This window comes from Ochlerotatus camptorhynchus, unplaced genomic scaffold (genome assembly GCF_037179485.1).
Source record: "Ochlerotatus camptorhynchus isolate MF236.1 unplaced genomic scaffold, CSIRO-AGI_Acam_v1.1 ptg000185l, whole genome shotgun sequence".
Lineage (NCBI taxonomy): Eukaryota > Metazoa > Arthropoda > Insecta > Diptera > Culicidae > Ochlerotatus > Ochlerotatus camptorhynchus.
Genome location: NW_027040675.1, coordinates 1,690,096 through 1,712,509, shown reverse-complemented (window position 1 = coordinate 1,712,509; position 22,414 = coordinate 1,690,096). Strand labels below are relative to the sequence as shown.

At 40.0% G+C, this 22,414-nt stretch overlaps 1 protein-coding gene across 3 annotated transcripts in view; it reads right to left on the bottom strand.

The window, feature by feature from the left end:
- The window catches only part of LOC135702162 (leucine zipper putative tumor suppressor 1-like), a 194,150-nt gene that overhangs the window by 128,875 nt on the left and 42,861 nt on the right, over positions 1-22,414 (bottom strand). For all 3 annotated transcript variants that reach the window (XM_065223178.1, XM_065223179.1, XM_065223180.1), the window contains one exon: positions 8,488-8,523. The gene's annotated coding sequence lies outside the window, so the exon portion shown is untranslated. The remainder of the gene's footprint in view (positions 1-8,487; positions 8,524-22,414) is intronic.

Genomic DNA, 22,414 nt, shown 5'->3' with positions numbered 1-22,414 from the left:
AAAGTTCGAGCTGTGGATCCGATACTGTCACAGACTTCAATGGCCAGTCAAATTATTCTTGATAGTATGGCATTTCTTGGATTGAGGCAGTGTAATTTAATTCGAAACTGTTCTGACCGAGTACTAGATCTAATATTTTCAAACGATACAATTATGACTAACGGTACCGTAACACTAGCAACTGAAGAAGTTGTGTCAATTGATCGCTATCATCCAGCTCTCTCTTTCTCTGTGGTTTGTGTGCCTCCTGTATGATTTCATGAAGATGTTGACCTTTCTGAGCGTAACTTTCGTCGAGGGGATTATGATAACTTGAATGAACTGCTGTCGCAAGTTGATTGGTCTGAAGTATACCAAAGCCATGACGTCGATAGTACCGTCAGCTCCTTCAATCGTATTTTGCATAATTGCATCATTCAAACTGTACCGCTAAAAAGGCCCCCAAGGAATCCTGCTTGGTCCAATGTGCATCTTCGCACCCTGCGTCGACGGCGCCCCAAGTGACTGCAGCGATATTGTCGTCAACGATGTTTGTATCTAAAGCACCAGTTTGACGAAGCTAGTCGGAGCTTTGTAAATTCAAAACGTAAGGAGAGCGGATTACCGACTACGATGCACTTAGGAGATGTTCATGCTCTTTCTGCAGAAGCAAAGTGCGAGCTTTTCTCTCAAAAATTTGCTAGCGTGTTTGAGAATCGTATGCCAACTGTGGAGGAGATAGTTGTAGCTGTTGAGCTGGTACCAAGAGACGCGGTGGATCTTGATGTATTCAACATCAACACAGCGACGGTTGAATCAGCTCTACAGAAACTCAAGCAGTCTTATCAACCTGGCCCGGATGGCATTCCTTCGTGTGTATTCAAAAAGTGTAGTGCACTTTTGGTTGCTTCTCTCAAGTAATTTTCAACCAATCATTGCAGCAACAGTGGTTTCCTTCTGCTTAGAAGACCTCCCATATGCTTCCAGTGCACAAGAAAGGTGATAAGTCAGATATTTCTAACTACCGTGGGATAACTTCGTTGTCAACTGGATCTAAGTGCCTCGAAATCATCGTCAATGAAGTACTGTTCAGCTCTTGCAGGAACTACATCAGTGCCTCTCTTTAGAGATGAACTAGCCTAAGGCTAAAAATCTCTTAAATAAAGAATTAAAAAAAAAATATCAGTGCCTCTCAGTGTTGGCAAAATAAGAAATCAATTGATATTTTTCCGCTCTCATGCGCCCGCAATATCACGCGTGATATTGGAGCAAAATATCATGCTTGATATTGATTTTACAAACTCCTATGATATTGCGAGACTATTCACAATGTGCAAAAATCAAGCTGAGAGTTGACTCGACACAAAAATGATTCCATTGCACATCGTTTTTTTAGAAAGAGAAGGCATAGTTTGCTATCTCTTTTTAATCTTCACCGATGGCAGACGCGAAGGGACGTTTTGGAAGTTTCGGTTGCATTCGAGTGTAAAGCAAAAATCATTAAAGTCAATCTCACCACAGTTTGGTGAGATTTGCAGTTGGTGAGTTTTGTTAGCTTGATATTCCGAGCTGCGATATCACAGCTTGCAAAATCAACCGCAGTAGTTTGCTTGTTGATTTTTGTCTACGAAAATCAAGCGTGATCTTGGGCGTTGGTGAGATTTGATTTTTTGATATTTTCCCAACACTGGTGCCACGGATTCTACCCCAAACGATCAGTGGACAGCAATCTGTGTGAATTTACCTCTTTTTGCATCGGCACAATTAAGGATGGAGCTCAAGTTGATGCTGTATACACCGACATAAAGGCTGCTTTTGACACCGTGAACCACGATATTCTTCTTGCCAAGTAACTTCGACTAGGCGTTTCCAGCAGAGTATGTAATTGACTTCGTTCGTACTTAAGCAACAGGCAACTCGTTGTTAAAATTTGATCAACAGTGTCTGCTCCGTGTACTCCGTGCTCTGGTGTGCCTCAAGGTCCATTGTTATTCGTATTATTTTTCAATGACGTGACGATCCTTATAGCAAATGGGGGACTGCTGATTTATGCAGACGATTTGAAAATTTATCTCGTAGTACGAAATGAAGCCGATTGCAGGCAACTTCAAGAGTTACTGTATCGATTCGCTCATTGGTGCAACTCCAGCTTCCTCAAAGTGAGTGTATCTAAGTGTTGCATCATCTCGTATCGGCGGTGCAAAAAGCCTATTATGTACAACTACTCGATCGATGGACAGGAACTTAAGCGCGTTGATAAAGTTGAAGCTGGATCACCAACTCACATTCAAGATGCATTATTCAGCTGTTGTTGACAAAGCCAACCGTCAATTAGGATTCATTCTAAAAATCGCGCAAGACTTCAATGATCCACTTTGCTTGCGTGCTCTTAATTGCTCTCTAGTTAGATCAATACTAGAATTTGCATCGGTTGTTTGGTCACCGTATGAAGCTGTGTGGATCTCCAGGATCGAATCTGTGCAACGTAAATTTGTCCGGGCTGCACTACGAAGTCTACATTGGCGTGACCCAGTAAACCTACCGTCTTATGAGCATCGTAGTGCCTTGCTGAATATCGAACCGCTGGCAAATCGTCGTAAGATGGATCAAGCTGTATTTGGAGCTAAGATACTTCGCGCAGAGATTGATAGTTCAGCCTTACTGAATCGTATGAGGATTTATGCCCCAGAGCGAGTGTTGCGGTCATGATAACTAATCCAACCAACTCCGAGGAATACTTTATATGGCTCCAATGACCCTTTGCCCCAATGAGCTTTGAGTGGGTTGGTTTATTTCCTCTAAATTCCGTTATAATTGCTTATCTTTTGACAGATACGCGTATTTCGTCTACTACTTGCAGACTTCATCAGTGCCAAGAACTCAACACCACTTGGCACTGATGATGTCTGCAAGTAGTAGACGAAATACGCGTATCTGTCAAAAGATAAGCAATTATAACGAAATTTAAAGGAAATAAACCAACCCACACAAAGCACAAAGGGAAAAAGGTACTTCGGACTACCATACCCCGAGAGGCTGCAAAGTTCACGCATCGTTGGCCGTTGTCGTTCGATACGGCATGCAGGCTGCTCGGCCCGATTACCGGTCTATACATTGCCGTTCGAGTTTGATCCGTTCAAGAGTCTTCGTCAGATCATCTTTAATCTATTGATCGGTGCTGACGATGTTGTGGTCGAGGCCATCTCGTATGATGTGATGACGTATGTCTATATGCTTGGTTCGCGGCGTATATCCTCAATGATTATCGCAGCAAAGCTCCTCGATGGTTTGATCCAGTTCTAGTTGTTTCATCAAACCACGCCACCACATGGCTTCCTGTACAGTGGCAGGATTTCGATAGAGCGACTGTGGGTTGCCGCTGACAGTGCACCGCCTGCCTTGTAGCATAAAGATGTAGCCGCTAGTCGATGTTCTGTCATCCAAGTCCGACGCTCAATTAGCGTCAGAGTAACCAATCAAATTAGTACCGCCTCCCAATGCTTGGGTCCCGGCTTTACATTGAAGCGACTGAGTTGGTTCACAGCGAACAGAACATCAGGTCTGGTGCATTGCGCTAGATACATCAAACTGACTACAGCCTCCTGGTACGGAATCCCGTTCATCTTCGTAACTTCATCCGTGGTCTGCGGAGCCATCTTCTTAGTCAGCTGTTAGCTTGAATTCATCGGAGTTGACACTGCCTTCGCGTGTTGCATGTTGAATCGAGAGAGCACTGGCTCAATGTATGCTTTCTGATCTATGGTTACAGCAGCTAGTGTTATTTCGCTGGTCAATTTATCATCATTGGAAAAGATAATCACGTCGTCGATGTAGATCGCAACGAATATCATGCTATTGCCTTCAAGGATCGTACTTTGAAGGAGTCATTCCGAATCAACGCAACGCCGCGTCGAGTTTCGCGTTCCAAGCACGACTGGACTGTTTGACTCCGTAGAGACCTTTGTTTAAGTGGCAAGCCAGTCTTTGCTGGTCGGACTTTTGGAAACACGGAGGCTGTTCCATGTAAATCTCCTCCGTCAATTCTCCTAGGAGAAACGCCGTTGAAGCATAGAGGTAACTCTTATACTAGAAGGTCCCGAAGAAACGAGCTCAACTTTTTGGCTCAGCTCTGGTACTCTCTTCGGTCCCAAGGTAATCGATTCACCCCTCGAAACACTAACCCCTCATTTTATCTGTCAAACTTTCATAGCGAATCAAAACAAACATAGTGTAGTGCTAGAATTTCGACTAGAATGGGGTACGATAATCGTTTGCTTGGGACCAATAGGCTAGTCAAGTAGTAAGTCAATTCAAAATCGTTAGTTTCGTATTGATTGTTGGTTGTAGCGTCCATCTGCTCAATAGAAAGTGCATGTCAGGTAGACACGGCGAAAAGGTACCGCAGTGAACTATAATGAACCTAGGTGAATAGGTCTCATCATAGTCCAGCCCCTCTCGCTGTGAGAAGCCTTTTACGACAAGATGTGCCTTGTATCTGTCCACGTTGAAGTTTGCGTCGTGCTTGGTATTATAGACCCACTTAAGACCGGCGCACAATAGATACGTTTTCAGGTTTTTTGACAGTTAACCCATACATTATCTGTCAAAAAAAACCGAAAACGTATCTATTGTGCGCCGGCCTTTACATTTTATCGGCTTCCGACCTTCAGGCAATTCGGTCAAGGTCCAGGTGTCGTTTGCCATCAGCGCATCATACTATACTCCTCACGCATCGCTTTCAAAGTGCTGCGTCTTCCCGCGACAGCGCTTCCTGATGTGTATTCGGATCACCATTTGCTAGTGGACTCCTAGCTACGGCCATGTCGATCGCGCTTGCGATTCCGCTGAACTGCTCCTGTGATGTCAGCTGCTCCGGTGTAACAAGGTTGTTCGCGTTCGTGTCAGCCTCCTGCAAAGGTTTGGAATGCGGCAGACCTTTGCACGTTACATGAAACTCATTGTACTTGCCTGGGATTTTTAGCTCCCGACCGCTACGTCTCAACACCTGTGAGTCAGGTGGATTTGAAGTTTTGCGCGGTGGGAGCACACTGTTTCTTGTGAAAGGTCGAAACCGTTGAACTCTTCTTCGCTGTCACGTTCGCAATCCGTGAAGAGCTCGTCCTCAGCGTCGTTGTTTTCGGTCTTCTCGACGTCCGAATAACTTGTGGCTGTCTATGAGGAAACCAACTTGAAGTCTAGCGGGATCAAAATCTGACGTTGCTTTTCAACCCGTACGGTTGGTGTACTTTCCTTCGTCAATGAAACAGACTTTGCGACTGCGTAACACTTTACACGACTGTGGATCGTAGAGCCGATATCCTTTCGTGTAGTCGTCGTACCCAACAAAAATGCATTCCCGGGATTTGAGGTCCCACTTTTGCCGCCGTTGCTTTGGAATTTGGTACCAAAGATTCGAAGATGTGACAAATTGGGTTTCTTTCCAGTCCAAACTTGTTCATGAGTAGAATCGTGACATTGCGTAGAGGGCCGATTAAGCAGAAAGACGGATGTGAATTCGACCTCAGCCCAGAATGTATATAGCGACTATTGGCATGATCACTAGACTGATGCAAAATTTGACTTTTTCACTCCACAGTGCTTAAATGGTTTCAAATCGGGTCCTGGTTAGCCTCTCAAAGTTACAACTCATTTGGTTGGTAACAGACTTCGCACAAGCCATTTGAAGTTTACATATAAATTACTATGGGATATCTTAATTTTTTGTTCATTGCCTTCTAGTCTTTTCCCATATAGAGCTGCGAAACAGTTCGATAGCCATTCTTATAGAAAATTTTCTCAGCTACAACTTTGCTGAAGATTGTTTCTACGTAAAACGAGACAGGAAAAAGTTATTAATTATTTAAGAGATTGGTAAACTTATGACATGATCAAGCAGCTGCTCTGTAGGCAACACTGTATTTTGCAGTGTGACATAGTAGCCATGATTTGTGTTTCCTATACAACGCCCCAGAAACACCAATGTTGCCTGCTGAGCAGTTGATTGAGCATCATCATAAGACATCAGCGCATTGAACCAATGATAACTTTCGATCCTTGCATTTAATTAAAAAGTGGTCTTCAGCAAAGTTGTAGCTGGAAAAATTTCCTACAAGAAAAGTTGAAATTTTTTGAAGCAGACTGATATGATGAATAATTAGATAGACATGATCAAAAATCTTGGTTTTACCATAGTAATTCCCATACAAACTTCAAATGGTTTGTGCCATCTCAGTTTCTCACCAAATGGGTTCAAATTTTGAGAGGTTAGTCAGGATCCGATTTGGAACCGTTTAAGTATTGTGGAGCGAAAATTTCAAATTTTGCATCACTCTAATGATCACCCATTGTGAACCCAATGGAGTTAGCAAAGTATTCAACCTGAGCAACGATTGACAAAACGTCAACACTCGACAGTGATGCCGTTTTATATTATATTGTGTGTTCCCAATTTGTCAATATGTGCCCTAGCGTGCCGAACAGTGTGCCATGCTGGGTTCCAGAACAGTATGCAAAGTTGATTAACCCTTGACAAATTATCATGATCGAATATTACCAAACGGTATGCCATGACAATTTAAAGTTCACTGCGTGTTTATGATGATCATTTCTTTGATATTTGATTGCAATACCTTTCGTAACGATTTCATAGCATCGTAATGTTTGTTTGCTTTGCACGATAGGTAGCCGGTTTGACAGTTCAATAGGTGGCTTTTGCCAAGGGAGGTGACTCTATCTACGATGCAAGAAACATTGTGTTTTGCTGTGGTTATCTGCGCGCCCGCTGAGTAGATAGAAAGAAGATTGATGACGATTCAGAAGAGACGAACCAGCTACAGACTGAAAGTCTCTATAATAAAGCAAAAAAAAAAAAAGATTCCGTGCAAACAAAAGGACACGCAATCGAGGGGGACGACTCTATCTACGATGCACGAAACATTGTGTTTTGCTGTGGCTAGCTGCACGTACGCTGAGTAGATAGAAAGAAGATTTATCACGATTTTGCAGATTTCCTGCAAAAAGATGATGCGCGATGCAAGTGGATGCAAGAATTGAAAGAAGATTTTTAGAAGATTGATTAGCTAGTGTGAGATTTTTCGAGCATGTAGAATTGAGATTTAGATGTGTCGCCCCCCTCGCACGCAATACAAGTAGATGCGAGAAATGAAAGAAGCTCAAGTAACCAAAAGTTTCGCATTCAACTATAAAACTCACTTTCAAGTTCCATAAAGTTCAATTAAAGTTCCGACAGAACTTCAAAGTTCCATAAAGTTCAAATAAAGTTCCGACAGTATTTTCTTCCCAAGCAACCAAAAGTTCAAAATTAAACGAAAAAAACCCACTTTCAAGTTCCATAAAGTGCTTATAAAGTTCCAACATAACTTTCTGGCTACTTTAGAAGCTATAGAAAGCACACGAGGAACTTCAGGCTTTTGAAGTTCAAAGAAGTTCCAAAAAGCATCCCTAAGCACTTCTTAGGAACTTCAGGCAAGGCTGAAAACATGGCCACAACAAAGTTCCGAACAACTTCCCAGTGAAACTTCTTAGCAACTTTAAAGTGTCTTAAAAGTTCCCTGCGGAACTTCTTAGTAACTTGAAAGTTGCTAAGGTCCGTCATAGCTCACGTGAAGCAATCCGCACAAGTATTTTTTAGGAACAAAAATTAATGTACGTCAATATGAAATGATCAGTGGCTCAAATAAATCATAATTCTTTTATTCATACAGTGCATCAATATTCAATCAAAACATAAAAAAATTTAGAGAAATTGGATTCGAACCCGATCTATGACCACTGCGCCACAAGTATATTGGAATACCATGCGGGCAAACACCAATTTAAAATTCATCAAGGTGTTGTGTTTCGTATTCAAGTCAGTCAGCTTGCACTGAAAACTCCAACAGCTCACTTTAATATATCTCAGATGGTGTAGCGGTTCGTACTGATGCCCTCACGCAGAAGGACTGGGTTTCATTCTTCACACAGCTCCAATACTACTACTAATACTGATACACCAATAAACTTCCTAACTGCCTTTAGAAATAACATTCATAGAGACCTGACTTAGAACTAACTTTCATAAAAGTGCGAACTAAATATAAAATTCGCGTAGAGGACAAAAACCTTTTTTAATTTATTTTCTGAAAGTTCCATTCAGGTTCCGCCATAAGCTGCTTAGAATGCTCTTCAATTATGGTACCGGAACTTTCAAGTTCTTATAACGACTTAAAAGTGAGACTGATTAGAATTCTATAGACCACCTTCAACCAAGCTGCTTAAGCCACAAATAGCCTTTTATCAGAACTTTTGGTTACTTGGGAGATTTTCCAAAGATTGATTAGTATGATATTTTTTAAGCATTAATAATTGACATTTAGTTAGTGTCGCCCTCCTCGGATTTGGCTTCACTGTTGGCGTGACTCTAATCCGTATCATTTGCCAAACTGTTACCACTCAATGGTGCAAGGTGTATGCTAACCACAAGGTGATGACTACTGCGAACATACATACCTTATTGATACGCTGCCATCCAGTACGGGTTGGTTTCTGAAATGATAAGATAATTTACGATTATTGATTATGCACAAACAATTACCTAGGTTAAGGGCATCAGTAAATAATCAAATCCAATGCATAAATTCTCTGCGAAGAACCATCGAAGGCCACGTCCTATAACATTGCAAATGAGTCCCATTCCCCCCCCCCCCCCATTCGACCACATTAATAACGACCGCTCCAAAATCGGTAGAGTTCTTCAAGTACGAATCCCCCGATTTCAACAATAAGTTCCACCAGTATTAATAAAAAGCCACCCTGAAACGCCACATGCTAAATTTCACACCATTTTTAAGCCGCATTCATGCAAGGCAAAAATGCACTAATATGGTCCGCCTGCCGGCCGTCGTTGCAACAATACTCGAAGGACGTGCCAGCAGTGGCAGTAGCAAATGGCGTGACCAAATTACTTACAGTCACTAGCAGCAGCAGCAGCCGATTTGACATTTCGGCCACCAGGCTCCATATTATTTTTTTTTATAAATTGTCATCGTCTCGGACCGGGCCGGACCCACCGAGACAGGGAAGGACAGAGAGAGGCGCTGATGTAGTAGTAGGTGGTGGCATGACAAATTGAGACGAAGGTTGCCGGGCGCAAATTTAGCAACAATCGATTCAATCAATTAATATCTCCTTATTCGAACTTAATGAATTTATCTTCCCTCGTGCCATGACCGACAAACTTGACATTTTCCCAAGTGTGCAGCGACTCGTATTGCCAGCAGCAGGAGGAAGGACCCGCATTGAGGCAATTCATTAATTTTGATTGCTGCCTAATGAATAATGTAGGAATTTTCAACAGTTGACTGCACCAGAAGTGAGGTTATGAATTTTTTGTCCAAATTCCGATCGCGCACGAAGTGCGCTCAGTAAGCTTTGCAAACGCATACCCACTAAAGCACTCTAGTAAAAGTATGGACGACTGTCACCAGAAAACTGGAAAAAAGTTGTTCCAGTCGAGCAAAGCAGGTTCGATTGGAACAACTTTTGACAGACGTCCATACTTTTACGCCAAGGACTTTAATACCCACCCGCCAGGAAGGACCGATTTGGTTCACTTTGTTATTGTTTTTGTTTACAGTTGCAAAAAAACGACGCCGCGCATCGGACGCAATGGAACGTCACGTTTGCTGATTGTTTATGTTTATGTTTGTCTCTTTTTTTTCGTTCCTCAAGTGGAAACATTGTTCACCGGGCGCAGGAACACGCAAACAAGGTAAGTAACTGTCGTGGACCACGTTGCTTGACGTCCGAATGGGCCTTTGTTTTGGTGGTCGAAAAAATAAACTTTTATATTTGGTTTTGTGTCTGGCTGTGTTGTCGTCGTCGTCGCGTCATACCGTAAAAGGAAGCATAAGTATTATTGCACAAGATTGGATTGGCGGGCGAGGATGGCCGTCCGTCGTCGTCGTGGTCATCGTCGCCGGTTGCAGCAGCTGTCAGCGAAATAATTGTACGAATTTTGACGTCTACGAAAGAAGAAAAAAAAAAGAAAGAAGATTGGAGAAACATTGTCCTTCTGCGCGGAGGAGTGGGTTTCCTTGAAGGCTCGAGGGACAGATGGTGGAGAAATATGTAAGTATTCTTATTTTGACCCTGTATTGCATAGACCAATCAAGTTTTAGAGTTGGCTTTTATTAAGAATAGCTGAATGTTCGGTATTTTTTGTAATTTACAGTTCGAAAACTAACAACATTACCGAATAGGAAACCGTGCTTAAGTGTGTGTCGGATGTCACGAAACTCTTCCAATTATGAAAGTTTCGGAAACACCTACAACTCTTGAAACTTCCTGAACTCTCGGAACACTAGAAACGTCATAAATATCCGGAACTACGTGAGCTTCTTGAATCTCTGTACTTTCGGAAGCATTTGAAACTCTGAGAACATAATAAACTCATGATAATTCGGAAGCTCACCCAACCTGCAAGACCTTCCAAAGCTCCTAGTTCATACATAATTTCCAGGAACTCAAATAAATTCAGGCATTTTTAGAATATTAGGTTTTGCACCGTCGGGGTTAACCTCAATCTGATGGCAGTTCAGTGGTACTGTTTACGTGGACTTAGTCGATTTTTTCTTGGGTAGATTTTCTGGATCATTTTTCAGATTGCAGTGAGATGTAAACCACACTTTTTCAATGTACACGAGCAACATCCTTTCACCACGCATTTCCTCAACAATTTTCAAGTTAAAATTCGGAAATTTTAAAATATATTTTTTTTCGAAAAAAACGACTAAGTGCTTGTAAACAGTACCACTGAACTGTCAAAAAGGTTCAGCCGTTTAACACTGAGTTGATTTGTGACGTCACGCTGCAGAACCTAATTCATCCTGGAAGACAAAAGCTGCCAAATACTCTACAATAGGATTGGGCGATCTTGGATCGATCTTTGGAAGACCAATCTTATGCATCCCGATTTCCGATTTTTGGGATCGATTCTTTGTCCACGAAAAGATCCACTGTTCTTATAAGAGCTCATATGGAAGAAACAGATAGGGAGTATTGTAATCTGAGTAAAACGTAGTTGTTATTATTTTTGGAAACATATTCATAGTTTTGATGAACAAACGTATTTTTGTTTTTTTTTTTTAATTTATTAAAACAAATGTAAACAAATAGAGTACAAAAAAATTAGCAAGAAAAAAAAAACTTCTCTTCACCGGTGGACTTGCAGTGTAGCTGCAAAACTTTGCGTAACATCGCATTTTAACTGCTTAGGAACTTTTATGAAAACCAAATATTATTGATACAGTAGAAAACCGGAAAATTCGACACGCGCCAATCGATTTTACTCTCAATCTGTACATAAAACATAACGTCGGACATAGTGCGCTGTATTTGTACAATGATGCGCCATAATGCACACCATGTCCGACGCTTTGTTGTTGTACAGAACGAGAGTAAAATCGAAAGTCGGGTGTGGGGTTTTCCGGTGTCAAACGCGACCGACAATAACAACGAACTACAACAGACTACAACTACCAATCGAAATTTCAAGAGAGTCACTCACAATCTTGCACACATTTGCTTTGTTTATCAATTTGACAACCGTACGAACAGAGTAAAGCTAGCTGCAATGCGTCTTGGACAGTGTTTGAAGCTGGCTGCGATTCGACTTCACCAGACCCAGGGTTTAATTAGTGGATCGATTCTAGAGCCAAATATAAGATCGATTCGTCAAGATCGATCTTTCTCTGAAGATCGCCCAATCCTACTCTGGATATTTTTGGAACGAGAACTACGAATTCGTTTATTATTCAGTTCCAACCTGGATCGGGTATCAAGATTGAGTCTGCTTGTTTGCTGACAAACGTCAGCTCGTTTGTTTTTAAAACCTACACGGTAAGAAAAAAGTACCCAACGGAAAGTTTACTTTTACCTACTTTTGACTAGTTTGTCTCCTTTTCTCCTACTAATGTTGTCAAAAACGAAGGAGCAAAACCACCCAACAGGGGTAGTAAAGTGTGGGAACCCAACGTTGAGTATAATCATATTTACCTACTGTTGGGTACAACTAACTTACTTTTGGTTAAAAAGCCAGTGGAAAATTCCATACGAACTGCACACAAGTAAATGAAAATTACTTTGACCCGCTTTACCTACTTTTGGGTTCCTGCACTATAGTGCCGAGATGAGTGAAAAGAACTTAATTTTGGGTACTTTTTTCTAACCGTGTAGCTCAGGTTGAGGTTCGCACTGACAAAAAGTTCGGTTTCGCACTGGGTTGGAACTGGTTCCAACCCCGATAATAAACGAATTCGCTATAAGGCCAAAAATCAATGTTTGAAGCCATTCTGGAAAGAATTCAAGCTGGCAACTTCCGGTTTGCGTCAATCAGTCAAATACCGCACGCTTAGAAATACCTAAATTTACACGAAACGGAATCCATCTTTGACATAAAGGATGAGACGTAAACAAACATGTCATGTAAAATTAAGTGCTCCGAGATTGAAAAGTTCGTTGCTCGACGAAAAGTACGTTTGATTGAGCTGAATTTCGCGTCTATTATGACTCAATTTTATGTCAAAATTAACGCTCGTATATGTCAGTCTCAGAGCACCTAAATTTACATTATTTTTTTTAAAGTGTGTGTACAATAGTACAATATGGATATTTTAGGAACGGAGACGATGTGTATAAGCCGGAAATCGATGTATGATACCATTTTGGAATCCAACATGACGATTCACGGTTTTCTAAAATCCAACATGACTTCTTCTGGTGTGTGGATAAGTGTCAAATACCGAGTCAAATACCCGAAAATATGGGTATTTTTGGAACGAGGACGATGAGTCCTGGTCGGCGCTCGATGTTTGACGCTATTTTGGAATCCAAGAAGGCGACTTCCGGTTTGTGAAAAACTGCCAAATACTCTTCAATATAGATATTTTCGGAGCGGGAACGACAAGCTAAGGCCAGAAATCGATGTTTGACGCCATTTGTAAATCCAAGGTGGCGACTTCCGGTAGTGTAAAACTGTCAAATACCCAATAATATGGGTAGGTCAGGAATGGGGATTTGATGACATCCCGAATGCATGTGATTTCATGTTTTGTTCATGGTGCCCAGAATTAAAATAACAGCGAGAACTTCAATGAAGTACAAAAATGTTCGAAAGAAAATTATGAGAATTTCTAGGAAAGTTTCTAGGAACTTCTCCAAAGTTGTCAGAATTTATAGGCAGTTCTTGAAATTTCTTGGAAGTTTTGAAAAGTTACGAGAACTTCCCAGAAAATCCGATGAGTTCTCAGAAGTTCACAGATCTCTGCAGCAATTTTTGGAAATTCTGTGAATTTCGCAGAAGTTCCGAGAACTCTTAAAAAATTCACGCAGGTTCAAAATCTTACCAAAAGTTTTCAAAAATTCCTACTGACTTATAACGAATATATGGGAAATGGCTCCAATGTTGGCCTATGGATCTAATATTGGGCCCATCGCTAAAAATCTTCTATTTATCAATTTTATCTAGATGAATGCGTCATTGGGACGGTACTAATAGATATTTTTGGACGCTATCGAAAATTTAGTCGATGGCTGAATTTATGTATGGGCCCAAATTAGGGGTATTTAGGCCGACATTACATCCATTTCCCCTACGTGGTCCCCGCGGACCTCGAAGACAACGTATATTTCGTCTAATTTAACATGGTATTTGCAATGCAACATTAGACCAGTTCATATTTCCCCCGGATACAACACATATTCGTTATGAGTCAGGTAAGAGATTAAATCTTTACATAAATTTAGAAATTTCATTTTAGAATTTAAAATTTCTCCAAAAGATCTGAGAAACTTCCAGAAATTCCGTTCAAAAACTCTCCGAAAATTTTGTGAATTTCTCAGCAAATCCAAGAACCTCCCGAAAATTCCGAGATATTCCGAGAACTTCCCAGATATTCCGAAAACTTACTAGATATTGTAGAGAATAGGATAAATATATCGGTTGTTATGCTTACATTCATTAGAGATCGATAGTAGGCGAAATATATCGGTTGAGGTAAAGAAAATGATCGGTGAAATCAATAGTAGGCTAGTTGATAAAAAGGACACAATAAATCAGTCTTAAGAGTGAGTTCGTAACGAACGGAAGCAAAACATAGAAAGTCGTCTGTTTGGTGAAAACTAGAAAAAAAAGAAAGAAGGTTCCAAATAAAGCCGCTTGGAAATGGATGGTCCAGAAATCGAGTCCGGTCACGACAGATATGTCTAAAACTTTCAAAAGTTTTCGGGATTCTAGAAACTTGGGAGAAAGTCCTGGGATTTCTGGAAAGTTCTAGGATCTTCTCGGAAGTTTTCAGGATTTTTAGAAAGTTCATGTAAATTCTGGAAAAATATCATAACTTCTGAGAAGTGCTCGCAATTTCTGAGAAGTGGTTAGATTTTGTGGGAAGTTCCTGGAACTTCTCGTAAGTTCTTGGAAACTCTGGGAAGATCTGGGACAGTGTGGAAAGTTCTCGGAATTTCACAGCTGGTTACATTCTGGATAATTCCCGAATCTTCTGGAATGTTCTCGCATTTTCTGGGAAGATTTCGAAATTTATGGGACGTTCAATTATTGTCAAGTTCTTTGAACTTCTAAGAAATTCCAGAGATTTCTAGAAAAATTGTAGATTTTCTGCGAAATTCCCAAAATTTGTGGGAAATTCAAGGATCTTCTGAACACTTCTAAAAGAAACTGAACGGATGATCTTCAAATAGCATGCATCATGTAAGAATCTGTCGGAAAATCTGGGACGTTGTTGGAACTTTTACGAAGTGCTCAGAATTTCTAGTAAGTTGTCGGATCTTCTAGAAAATCCGCAAATCTTCCAAGAGGTTTTCGGAATTTCTGGCAAGCTTCGGGAAATTCTATAATGCTCACGGAACTTATGGAAAGTTTTCAATTTTTTTTGGGAAAAAAGATTTCCGAAACTTAGTAGAAAGGCCTGGAATTTATAGAAAGTTCTAGGATCTAGGAAGTTTTCAGGTTTTTTGGAATCATTGTTAAATTTTCCAATCTTCTGGGAAGTTCTCGGAATTTTTGAAAGTTCTTGGAATTTCATGGATCTTCTGAAGAATTCATTGGAAGGAGTAATTGTGAGTAGTTCTCGGATGATCTTCGAAGTGCACGCATCTTGTAAGAATCGGTCGGAAATTCTGGGAAATTGTTGGAACTTTTGCAAAGTCCTAAGAATCTCAGTAGGTTCTCGGATCTTTTGGAAAATTTCCAAAACTTTTAAGAGGTTCTCGGAATTTCTGGAATGTTCTCGGAACTGATGGGAAGTTTAAGAAATTTGTAGGAACAAGTTTTCGGAATTTTTGAAATTTGGTAGAAAGTCCTGGGATTTCTGGGAAGTTCTTGGATCTTCTCGGAAGTTTTCAGGTGTTTTAGAAAGGTCACCAAAATATTAAGAAAACCTTCTAACTGCTGAGAAGCTTTCAGGATTTTTAGAAAGGTGCTGAAAATTCTGAGAAACCTTATAACTTCTGAAAAGTTCTCGCGATTTCCGAGAAGTACTCGGATCTTGTAATAAGTTCCTGGAACTTATGAGAAGTTCTTGGAATCACTGGAAACATCTAGGCCAATGTGGAAAGATCTCGGAATATTTGGAAAGTTCTCGGTATTTTCTAGTATGTATCATACATTCTGGGTAATCTCCAAAACTTCTGGAAAGTTCTCGCTTCTTCTGGAAAGATTTCGAAATTTCCGGGACGTTCTTTGAATTATTGAAAGATCTTTGAACTTCTGATAAGTTCTTGAGATTTCTAGAAAAATTACAGATCTTCTGTGAAGTATTCAGATTTTATGGAACGTTCTCTGAACGTCTGAGAAGTTCTTGGAATTTCTGTGGAATTCGCCGATCTCCTGGGAAGTTCTAGGAATTTTTGGAAAGTTCTCAAAATTTCTGGGAAATTCAAAGATCTTCTTAACAGTTCTTGGAAAAAAAAAACTTCTGGAGGCACACAGACATTGATGTTCTCGGAAGCCCTCAGAACTTCTAGCAAGTTATTGGAACTTCTGAGAACTTCACATATCTTCAAAGAGGTTCTTGGAGTTTCTGGCAAGCTTCCGGAAATTTTGGGAAGCTCTCGGAACTGTTGGGAAGTTTTGGGAAGTTCTCGCATCTTTTGAGGAAGTTCTTGGAAACTCTGGGATGTTCTCGGAATTTCTGAGACGTTTATGAAACCTCTAGAAAGCTTTCAGATTTTTTGGGAACTTGCTTGACTATTCTGGAATGTTTATAGAATATCTCGAAAACTCTCGGAACTTGATGTAAAAGCACGGATTGTTTTGGACAGTTCTCAGAGCTTCTGAAAAATTCTCGGAATCCAAGGGAAGCTTTCGAAAATTCTGGAAAGCTCTCAGAATTTCAGAGAAGTACTCGGATTTGTAGGAAGTTTTTAGAATTTCTGAGAATTTTTGAGATATTATGGGAAATTCTCGGATTTTTTTGAATTTCTGAAATGTTCTCGGATTTGCAAGGAAGTTCAAGGGTCTTATGAGAATTTCTGGGACGTTCCGAGATCTAGCAGATCTAGATCTAGTAGTACTCAGAATTTGTAAGAAGTTCTGAGTACTTCTGGGAAGTTGTTGTATCTTATGTTAAGTTCTTTAAATTTATGGGAAGTCCCCGGAACTCTGTACAGTTCTCAGAACGTCTGTGTAGTTACCGGAACTTCTGGAAAGTTCTCTTATAATTTTGGAATCTGTGAGAAGCTCCTGGGTTTTTTTTTTGAAGTTTCTGTATTTTTAGAGAAGTTCTCGGAAATTGTGGGAGCTCTCGGTAATTTTGGGAAGCATTCGAAAATTCTAGGAATTTATATAAATTTTCGGAATTTTTCGTAAGCTCGTGGAATGTGTGTGCAGTTCTCAGACCTTCAGGAAATTTCTCGGTTTTTTTTAAGCAGCTCAGCATGTTCTGCGAAGTCCGAGTACTTCTGGAATGGTCCAATAATTCTTTAATTATTGCTAGATTTTCAGGGAATTTCAGAGAACTCATTGGCTATTCTTAGAGTTTCAGCACAGTTTCGAGAATTAATTTGCATGCCTAGAACTTTAGGGAAGTGTCAATTTAATATAGAAAAGTTTCGTGAGCTTCAAGGAATGTTATGGAAACTTGAGGTAAGCTATAGAGACTTCAGTGGAAATTTCCGACAACTTGGGACGTGCAAGGTACTCTTAAAGTGTTAAAATATGACCAAGATATTTAAAAAATTCAAAAAGGAGTTTTCTTGAGAGCTTCGAATACTTCTGTAAATTTTCGGGAATCTGTCGGAAATTCTTCTCGCAATTCTGAGACGTAGTTGGAACTTTTGCGAATTCCATTATTTCTGGTAAATTCTCGGATCTTCTGGAAAATTCGCAAATCTGCTAAGAGGTTCTCGGAATTTCTGGCAAGATTTAAGAAATTATGAAAAGCTCTCGGAACTGAAGGGAAGTTTTCGACATTTTTGGGAAAAAGTTTTCGGAATTCTTAAAACATGGTGGCAAGTCCAGGGATTTCTGGGAAGTTCTGTAATCTTCTAAGAAGTTTTCAGAATTTTTTAAAAAGGCCATGGAAATTTTGGGGAAACTTTCTAACTTCTGAGAAGTTCTCGCAATTTTTGAGACGCGTATCTACGCGTATCCTCTGGGAAGCTCTCGGAGCTTTTGATAAATTCTTGGAAACTCTGAGAAGACATCAGAAAATGTGGAAAGTTCTCGAAATAGTTGGGAAGTTATCGGAATTTCCATATATCTTACATCCTGAGTATTTCCAGAAACTCCTGGAAAGTTCTAGCATCTTCTGGGAAGATTTCGAAATTTTTGGGGCGTTCATTCAATTATTGTCTTGTTCTTTGAACTTCCGTGAAGTTTTTAAAATTTCTAGAAAAACTGCAGATCTTCTGCGAAGTTCTAAGAATTTCTGGAAAGTTCTCTAGTAGGATCTCGGAAAATGTGGAAAGTTTTCGGAATAGTTGGGATGTTCTTGAAATTACCAAATAGCATTTTACATTCTGAGTAGTTCCCGAAACTCCTGAACTTTTGAATTTTCTGGAACGTTCTTTCAATTATTTTGAAGTTCTTTGAACTGCTGAGGCGTTCTTGGGATTTCTAGGAAAAAAAATGCAGATCTTCTGCAAAGTTCTCAGAATTACTGGAAAGTTCCCTTAACTTCTGAGAAGTTATTGAAATTTATGTGAAATTCACCGCTCTACTAGGAAGTTCTCGGAAGTTTTGGAAAGTCTTCTGAAGAGTTCTTGGAAGCAACTTCTAGGAAGCTCATACAAATTGTGTGTAGTTCTCAGATGATCTTCGAAGTGCACGCATCTTGTAAGAATCTGTCGGAAATTGTGAGAAGTTGTCGGCAATTCTGGGAAGTAGTTTGAACTTTTGCGAATGCCTTAGAATATCTGGTAAATTCTCGGATCTTCTGGAAAATTCTCAAATCTGCTAAGAGGGTCTCGGAATTTCCGGCAAGATTTAAGAAATTATGGAAAACCGTTGGAACTGATGGAAAGCTTTCGGCATTTTTGGGAAAATGCTTTCATAATTTTCAAAACATGATAGAAAGTCCAGAGATTTCTGGGAAGTTCTGTGATCTTCTAAGAAGTTTTCAGGACTTTGAAAAAGGTCATGGAAATGTTGGAGAAACCTGAGAAGTTCTCGCAATTATTGAGAAGGACTCGGATCTTTTGGGAAGCTCTCGGAGCTTCTGGTAAATTCTTGGAAACTCTGGAAAGATCTCAGAAAATGTGGAAAGTTCTCGGAATAGTTGGGCAGTTTTCAGAATTTCCAAATATCTTACATACTGAGTATTTCTCAAAACTTCTGGAAAGTTCTCGCATATTCTGGGAAGATTTCAAAATTTCTTTCATTCAATTATTGTAAAGTTCTTTGAACTTCTGAGAAGTTCTTAAAATTTCTAAAAAAAAAATACAGATCTTCTGCGAAGTTCTCAGAATTTCTGAAAAGTTCTCCGAACTTCTGAGAATTTATTGGAATGTCTGTGAAATACATCGTTCTTCTGGGAGATTCTCTGAATTTTTGGAAAGTTCTTGGAATTTCTCGGAAATGCAATGTTCTTCTGAACAATCCTTGGAAGGAACTTCTAGAAAGTTCGCATAATTTGTGAGTAGTTCTCGGATGATCATCTAAGTGCATGCATCTTGTAAGAATCTGTTGGAAATTCTTGAAAGTTGTCGGCAATTCTGGGAAGTAGTTGGAACTTGTGCGAAGTCCTCAGATTTTCAACTTCTCGGAATTTTAGGCAAGCTTTCGGAAATTCTGGAATGCTCTCAGAACTGATGGAAAGTTTAAGAAATTTTTAGGAAAAATGTTTTCGGAATTCTCAAAACTAGGTAAAAGTTCTAGGTTTTTCTAGGTGTAGTATAAAGGTGCGATGAGCAAATAAAATAAATAAATAAAATCAAATTAGTAAATAATAATTGTGTTTTAATATCCAGAATAGAAAATACGAAGTCATTTCCCCATTAATCAACTGGTAACCGCCATTACTAATTAAAATAATAATAATAGTAATAAGAATATTTGAACTTCCCTAATGAGGTTGAATTCTCCTTCGCAATCTCTGATTGGTTGAAGTGTAAAAGCCTTCAGTTATTTAAAGAGGGTGTACTGTCCATATGGGTCATTCTCCATTCAGACGCTGAAAAGGTAGCATCTACCTACTTTGAAAGCAAGAAACCCGACCAAACGACGGTACCAAGGCAACCCGGCTGAACCAGCAAATTAACCAGCAACAACCGACCGAACGACGAGCAAGCGAGCCCTCTCCTTCTTTTTGAAGCGAGAGTTCCCAAGCGAGCCCTCTGTCAACGGTAACCAAGGCAACCACCGAGTACCGATCACCAAATACCAGCAGCCTACTACGATCGAGAACTTGGCACGGAAAGCCCTCTTATTTGAGCCAAATCTCGAATAGGATGATGCCCAGCTACGACACTAGGTAGTTTTCAGGAGTTTTAAAAAGGTCTTGGACACTTTAGGAAGATCTCGGAAAATGTGGAAAGTTCTCGGAATAGTTGAGAAGTTCTTGGAATTTCCAAATAGCATTTACATTCTGGGTGGTTCCCGAAACTCCTGGAAAGTTCTCGTATCTTCTGGGAAGATTTTGAATTTTCTGGAGCGTTCTTTCAATTATTGTGAAGTTCTTTGAACTTCTGAGACGGTCTTGGGATTTCTACCAAAAATGCAGATCTTCTGCAAAGTTCTCATAATTATTGGAAAGTTCCCTGAACTTCGGAGGAGTTATTGAAAGTTCTGTGAAATTCGTCGATCTTCTGTAAAGTTCTCGGAAGTTTTGGAAAGTTCCTGGAATTTCAGGGAAATTCAAGGATCTTCTGAAGAGTTCGTAGAAGGAACTTCTAGGAAGCTCATAGAAATTGTGTGTAGTTCTCAGATGATCTTCGACGTGCACGCATCTTGTAAGAATCTGTTGGGACTTTGGTTTTTCGGAGTATTCGGATCTTTTGAGAAGTCCTCAAAATTTCTAGTAAGTTCTCGGTGATTCTGGAAAATACACAGAACTTCTAAGAGGTTCCTGGAATTTCCGGCAAGCTGTCGGAACTGTTGGAAGGTTTTACAAATTTTTCGTAAGTTCTCGCATCTTCTGGGGAAGTTTTCGGATAGTCTAAAAAATCTCGGGATTTCTGCGAAGTTTATGAAACTTCTGAAAAGCTCTCGGATTTTTTAAGAAGTTGCTTGAATCTTCGGGAATGTTAATGGAACATCTGAAAAGCTCTCTGAATTTTCGCGAATTTCCCGGAATTTTTTATAAATACACGGATTGTTTTGGGCAGTTCTCAGATCTTCTGAGAAATTCACCGAACCTATGGAAAGCTCTCGAAAATTCCGGATGGCTCTCAGAATTTCTGGGAAGCATTCGGATTTTTTTAATTTCTCGGAGTCTTCTGGAAAACTCTCGGAGTTTCTGGGACGTTTCGAGATCTAGAAGATCTAGATTTAGTAGTACTCGGAATTTGTGAGAAGAACACAGACCTTCTGGAAAGTTGTTGGATCTTCTGTGAAGTTCTCGAAATTTATGGGAAGTCCCCGGAACTTCTGTACTGTTCCCAGATCGTCTGAGTAGCTACCGGAAATTTTGAAAAGTTAACTTATATTTTTGGGATTTTTTAGAAGTTCTCGCATTTTTTGTTAAGTTCTAGGATGTTTGAAAAAGTTCTCGGAAATTGTTGGAGCTCTCGGTAATTTTGAGAAGCATTCGGAAGATCTGAGATATTCAGAAAGTTCTCAGTTTTTTTTGAAAAGTTCCCGGAATTTTCTGCAAAGTCCGAGTACTTCTGGGATGGTCCGAGCTTTATTTAACTATTTCTAGATTTTCTGGGAAGTTCAGATAATTCTTTGGCTATTCTTAGATCTTTAACAATGTTTCGAGAAGTCCTTCGAAGAGATCTCCATGCCTAGAACTTTAGGAAAGTGTCCAAAATATTAGAAAAATACCGTGAGCTTCAGGACAGTTCAGTATAGTTGAGGAATTTATGGAAACTTGAGGTAAGCTACAGACACTTCAGTGGAAATTTCCGAGAACTTCAAGGATGTTAAAGGAACTCGACCAAGATTTTTAAATAATTTAAAAGAAGCTCCGAATATTTTTTGCAAAATTACGGGAACTTCTGTAAAATTTCGGGATCTTACGAAAGTTCCGAAAACTTTAAGACAGTTCTTAGAAGGAAATTGTACTGGGTAGAATGCTAACCTACAGTTTCGAAATTTTACTGAAGTTCTCGAAACTCCCCTAAAGCCTCGCCTTAAGCTCCGAGGTGATGGATGGACGAACCTCAGGATCCTTGGAAAACTGCAATACTTTGGGAGCTGTTAGAAGTTCTATCAAATTCCACAATTCCGGAAATCATCCAAACTGCAGGAACGTTACAAAACAAAAGGTTCTTTTAGAGCATTTAGAACTCCTCGAAAACTTCTGGAACTGTGACAACTACCAGAGCTTCTAGATCTTTAGCAATCCATAGAACTCTTGGCAACATAATGAAATTCTGATTTTCTGAAAACGTTCAAGACTTAGATTCCCTGGAACATTTAGAACTTCCCAAGAACTCTCAGATTTCCAAGATCTTTGGGAACTCAAACAAGCCTTAAAACTTCGGTTAACTGCCGAGAAATTCCGGTTTCCAGAGAAATTTCTCTACTTCCAGCAACTGTTCGAAGTCCAACCCACAAAACCGCCCACTGGAACTCGTTGGACCATACGCCGGTGCAACGAGAAGTAAAGAAAGGAGACCAGTCAGTGGAGGAAACGACTGCGAACCGAAAGCTGGGAAAGGTGAAAGAATGGATGGGGAAGGCTGGGAACTCCCAGTAATTCGGTTACTCTGAGATTTTTCAAGCTTCCTAATCAATAAGAACTGCACATGATTCGGA